The sequence below is a fragment of the Phalacrocorax aristotelis genome, chromosome 6 (assembly GCF_949628215.1).
Source record: "Phalacrocorax aristotelis chromosome 6, bGulAri2.1, whole genome shotgun sequence".
Classification (NCBI taxonomy): domain Eukaryota; kingdom Metazoa; phylum Chordata; class Aves; order Suliformes; family Phalacrocoracidae; genus Phalacrocorax; species Phalacrocorax aristotelis.
This window is the reverse complement of record NC_134281.1, coordinates 23,669,812-23,676,114: the sequence shown is the minus strand read 5'-3', so window position 1 is coordinate 23,676,114 and position 6,303 is coordinate 23,669,812.

Sequence of the window (6,303 nt, the reverse complement as noted above, 5' to 3'; positions counted from 1 at the left end):
CTCCTTCAATCCCATAGTTTTCTATGTAATGTTCCTCATCCCAGGACTCCCTCCTTCTTCTTGAACCACTACAGCTCCTCAAAATCAGAGGAACAGTGATACAGCTCATTAGAAACACAGCACACACTGTAACGTGGTTAGCCATCACCAGATCTACCATTAATTTTGTAGCCTTTTCTCCAGAGACCCCTTTGTCTTTTCATGTACCGAGCAGCTGGAAGTAAGGAGTGTTTTTCTTCCCTTTGCTTGGCACCTGGCAGCATAGATTTAAGGCCCTGTACTTTCATTTTCCAAGTCTTTATCTCCTATGCTGCAGACTTACTCTCTCTGCCTTCCTCATTCGTAGACCTTCAGCCTACAGATAATCCAAAGATAGGTATTTCAATAAAATGGAGAAGATCTCATGTCCACTAACTTAGTCACCTGAGAAGTACCTTCAAGATGACAGGATTCCACCACTTGGTATTACCCAGTACTGATTCACCCTAACCACATCAATTGGTAATTTCACTTCGTGTATTCTGCAGAACGGACAGCCAAGCTCCTAATAGTTCAGTTTCTTTCTAAGAAATGGGGCATAACTATTTCCCATCAAGAGAATGAATGCAAGTAGACGTCATTGGAGAAATAGCTCCTTTCACTTAAGAGTCCACAGAAATACAATGGCTGTGATATAATGGACAGAAATAGTTTAACCAGGCCTGAAGTTCCTAGCAGGGGACTGAGGAAATCAATAAAGCAAATGGGAGAGATGGACAGTTTATGATGCCTCAGCTACTCTATAATGCCACACAGACTTTTATTAGGAAAATAAATGTATTTTAATGAATGAAATATCAACTTGTGATGCCTTCTATGTTGCAAAAAGAAGGTGATTATATTATTTATTGGGGTGGTCTAGATATTCTCCATTTGTTCACGCACCATGTCCAGTGTGTTCAATCAGAAATACAGGGTGTAGTCCTGACAGATGTGAAGCTTCTCGTGCCAAGCCAGCGAGTGGGATAGCAGACAACATGCCCATTGTGCCTCCTAGCACTGAGGCACATGTCCCAGCACCTTCTTCACCCACAGTTCAGAAAATCAGAATTTTACACACCTGTTTTTCACTGAAAGACCACTGAGTACTGGGATGGCCTGTTGCTTACAACTGATCTGTAGAGACCACGGGACACTGCTATATGCTTGGGTAATAAAAGAACCCATGGCTGGAAGGGAGACCAGGGTTACATAGCTGAGGCTCCAACATCTGCATGCCACTGGGCAATAGATGTCTTGAGCAAAACGGTATGAAGGATATCTGCTTATGTGCCACAGGCACACTACCACCAGAGCCTGTAGCAAAAGACCAAGCAGTGACATGTACTAAGACCAGAGTTAGTAGTAGTCATCAATAGCATTGGTTCTTGATGTGTATTTGCATCCTGATGCAAATTTGTTTAGTGAAAATTGGTGGTGATCTTTAGGAAGTGAGCGATGTTTCCTACTACGCAGGAGGACAAGGAATACCAGCTCTTGGCCATCTCTGCTGCCTTGGCAGGGAGAGGAGCTTCCATCCAAACCAGAATTTGAGTAATCTGACTGTGAGAAACACCAGCCAGACCCCCATGAATTTAATGTTACTTAGCAAATCTCACTTATATCCAGTTTCTGGCTGTGACTAATCTTCAGTGGTTGAGAGGATGGGGAAAAAATAACAACTCAAACTCCCATCTAACTAAACAAGTTAGATGATATACCAACAGGAATTTTTTCTTGTCCCCACAGACAACCAGCAGAAACCTTAGGACTCGTAGACTATGAATCTAGTGTGTGAAGGGGGGGAAACAGCAATCCCATTTCTTTCAACTACAGCAGCATACCAAATCCTGAAGGACTCACAACAAAAAGCCATTTTCTGTATTCAGGAATTTCTCCTTTGTTGCACGAGCCTTCCACGAGCTTCTCAGACCACCTCTGCAATCACAGGGTGCTCCAGAATTTTGCTCCTCACATTACTGTTAACTGTCTCCTAATTTCCAGTCTGCCTTTATTCATGACTAATTTATATCCATTTGATCCCAGGCTAGCATTAACCTTTAACTCATGCAGTACTTCCTGCTTGATATTTACCCTTAAGGGTATTTATAAATAGTTGCCTTCTATCATGCTTAGTTTGGTGGGGCTAAAAAAGATAAACTGATATTTATCAGTCATGGAAATCCTTCCTGCATGAGAATGAATGTGTCCCTTCATCCGGTAGATCAGCCCAAAATAGGTCCTCAGTTTGTAAAAATACAGCAGTCTCAGTAACATGTAAAAGTTGTTTATTGTTTTTTTTTGTAGTTAAAGTTATCAGGTATTAGGTGCAAGTCCCAGCCATGTATTGAATGAAGATAACACTGCACTTTCCAGTTATGGTCTTGCTCTGCTGTGCTGCTCTCATCCCTGACAGCTCTACTGGTGATGCCCAGCAAGCCAGAAAGGTCCATGCAGGGACCTACGGACACCTTTACTGAGCAGTGCAGGAAGAACAGTCCCATCACCTTCTGCGATGCTCTTCCCAGCTGGGCTCTCCTGGCTGGTTGAGAACAGGACCATAGTGACGATGTGCACCAGGAGGGGAAGATGTTGCATTCAAGAGTGCTGATATTTGACAAGCCTGGTAATGCTTGGAGTCCAAGTCATTTTCTTCCACTAAGATCCTTTGGGCTGGTCAAAGATCAGCTGGCAGCCTCAAAAATACATAAAATGGGTTTGAAACTATCAGGGATTTCCAGCACAGGAGCAGAGCGTTGCTGACAGCAGCACGTTTTCAGAAAGCACCTTGTTTGTAAGGTTGGCTCAGCCTTACCTGAATGTTAGGTGCACGTTGTGTAAGTATCCCCTCAGCAGCAAAGAATTATTAATTGTTCTAATTGTTATCTCCCTCTACCAAACTCTCTCTGCTGCTTTGCCTCAAGATTATTGCTTTTTTTTAAAAAAAAAGCTTACCCTAGCAGAATTTTACTAGCAAAGAGCAGAGCCTTTGGGAGAACTTCCTTCAGTTTTGGTTAAATTCTCCATGGTGTTTTCTGACGACCATTTGCACTCTTCATTTCCCACAGAGGCAGAGGCTGTTACCTTCATTCCATGCACTGGTGTCCTCTTCCCACCTTCTCGCTGTTCCCTCATTCAGCCTCTCATGGAGCTGTTGCTATAGATCGCTTTGCATTCCTACAGGTTTTGAGCTCTGCTGAGCAGGACACGGTCTCTGCCCCAGCCTAGCTGGTTCCTTCCCTCCTCCCACCCCTCCTTCTGTCCCCAGTCCCAAATCTCAGACACATACCATACCAGGACAATGACGGTGGTGGGACCTGGGACATCTGGAAAGGCAGTGTTAAACACTAACAGTCCCCAGGCGGGGGCTGGAGAAGAACATATACCACCCATATATTTGTTATACGTGTCCTCCATTGTGTTTACTCCCCACAAGTATCTGGCAAAGTAAGTTTAACAGTAAAAATATTTGCTAAGAAAGCAACCAAAGCAATTATTCCTGCATGTTTGTGGAGTGGGAAAGAGTCCCTGCCACTGCAGGTGCAACAGCACAGCCCTCAGGCAGCAATGGCCCTTCTGTTTGCCCCATCCCCGAGATGCCTGCCTGGGAGCAGTGCCAGAGAGCAAAACAGTGCTGTGAACGTGTTCAGCAAATAACTTTAAATAATACTGAAAAGGCTGCCTCTACACCAAAATGCATGTCCTTTGATGTGCAGAACTTCATCATCTGTAGAAAATATTTCTACAAAACCCCTACCTGCCCAGAACTGTATCACTTGTAGCAGAACAATGCTTTGCTTCCATGTTCACCTGTTTTGCATTCTGCAATACAATTCAATAGGCTGGACTCTGATGAAGCACCTGGACCCGGTGTTTTGCACTGGTAATGAATTACAAGGTTGAAAATGTTCCTGAAAAGCTGAAGGTCACATTTTTGACGGTAATGCCTATCAAGTTACTTTTCTTCTAAACATGCAAAGTTGCAAAATTCAATGTAAACAGAATCCTCCAAAAGAAACAAGTACTCCAACTTAAGAAAAACCAAATATTGAATGTTTTTAAGGAATGGCAACAAAAATATTGAGAAACTCTTGACACGCCTTCAAAGGAAATTCCCTTTCTGTATTACAGAACTGTTTTTTAGATCACTATGCTGAAACTAGCAATATTGAAACATGTTTCTAGCCATCCCTTAAAGAAATCAAAAGGGATCCCTTTATCTTTCCCTGCAAGACAGGGATTAACTAAATTTAAAATGCTCAATGCTAAACTTTGAAAACGTGACTTTAGGTACCTGAAGTTACACTGGATCATGCTGCCTTAATTAAATTAGTTTTCAAAGCAAGAGGCAGCATTGAAAAATTCACTCCTTAGAGACAAAATATTTTCTGTTTTCATTACTACCAACAATCAGGAGTCAGATCAGTGGCTTGAGATTAGGAATGACCTTTTAGGAAAGCATCTCCCAGCAAAGACTATCCGGATGTACAAGGAAGCGATCCCACATACGTGGCTGATTTTCTGTTACGCCTGCAGCCCGGTTCCTGGTGTGTGCAAGGAAATCTCTCTCTCTGCTAATAAAGAGGGAAAAAGCAGCATTTGCAGAATGAGATGGTACTTTCTGGGCATAAGGGGAGCTGCAGGCTCTGAAACACTGCTTTGCTAAATTTTTTAAAAAAGTGGAACACAGTTAATTTTCTTAACTTTCACCTAATTAAGCCTTTTTTGAACAGCACTTTGTTAAAAGCTGTCAAACTAAGAGTTGTCATGCAGTGACTGAGCTGGCGAGAGGTGGCTCATGGCTACCTGCTGGCACAGGCAAGGCTGCAGCAAATACAGCCTGCTCTGGATTGAGCAGCACCAGGTTAGACCTGAAAAAGTGCACATGGTTACCGTGGTCTAGTCCAGGCGAAACCAGCTGTGCTGCTCCAGCTGCTGGCCTTGGCCTTCAGGAAAGCTGACCCAGCGTCACAACGTGGACACCCCCAGCCATGTTGCAGCAAAGGGCATGTTGCTTCCCTGGGTGTCCTGGTGGTCCAGCAGCCAACGTCAGCCCAACCAGTGCTCAGCACCTCCTGGCATTTGCCACGGGTACATCTCAGCCCTCCCAGAAGCAAAGGTACCTCATGTCCTGCTGGCAGCAGGATGGACCCCATTGCCCTCAGCACCCAGGAGCACCCAGGAGCAGCCACCCAGGGCTGGGGACAGTGCACAGATGTTGCTCACATTAACAACCACATTGCGCTTCCAACTGCAGCTTAAGGACTTTACACTCCCTGAAGATTAGGGCCGTGTGCACCCACCTCAGCCAGAGGGGGTAAAGGGAAGGGGCAGAAAGCAGGGGATGCCATCACTGGTGGTGGCAAATGGGCTGTGGCTGTGTTGGGGGGCCCCTCCCTCAGCCCCCAGCGACATTCCTGCTGCCACACAAAATAAATCTCTGCCTCCCAAAAGCGATGAGAGTGAAGCATGGAGAAAGCTATTTTCCCTCTCTGGGTCAGGAGACAGCACTGCTTCCTGGGCTAATGGAGAAGGAGCCCTCCTTTTTTACTGCAAATTATTTCTCTTTAAGCACTGCCAAGATTCCTTATTTATTTGGCAGACAATCAAATAACACCCCCTCCACAGTGTGCTGCTAACACAAGCGGCTCTTGGCCCTGACACCTGCAGGCAGCTGGGCCCCCTCTCCCCTTTCACCTCCCCCAGGGTGTTGCAGGGACAGCTTTGCTGGACAGTTAGCTGGAGCTTTAGTGAAAAAAGTTGATTTTGAAGAATAACCAGCATCACTTAGATCCACTACCTTTCCTGGGCTCATTCTCATTTGACAGAAAGCCATAAGTAAGTAGGAGCCATGGCAGCGCAAGCTTGCCTCTGAATCCCTCAGTCCGGGGCATCGCCGCTGGGGTCCTGCTGCTCTCACACTCCAGCGAAGGTAGAGGAGAGGGATTAACCACCAATAGCTGAGAGAAACTTCTCTGCAGGGCCAGTTTGTATAAGAGCTGGGGAGTTTTCACCTTGGGTGAAAGTGGGAAGTTAAAGGGTCCCCAGGAGGCCCCTTGCTCCCCTCGTCTCCATGAGGGGCAGCTCACCAAGAGTCCTGTGCCTATCACCCTCCCGGAGCTGCAGAGCCCCTTCAGCTGCTGGACCCTGTCCCCACAATGCTAACGAGGGGGAGCGGATGAACATCTGACACTGCCAGACATGCAGGGACCCTGAACACCCTCCCACCACTCCCCTCTGCAGTGCGGGCACAAAGGGAGGACCACCAGCAGCCAGGGGGACGCT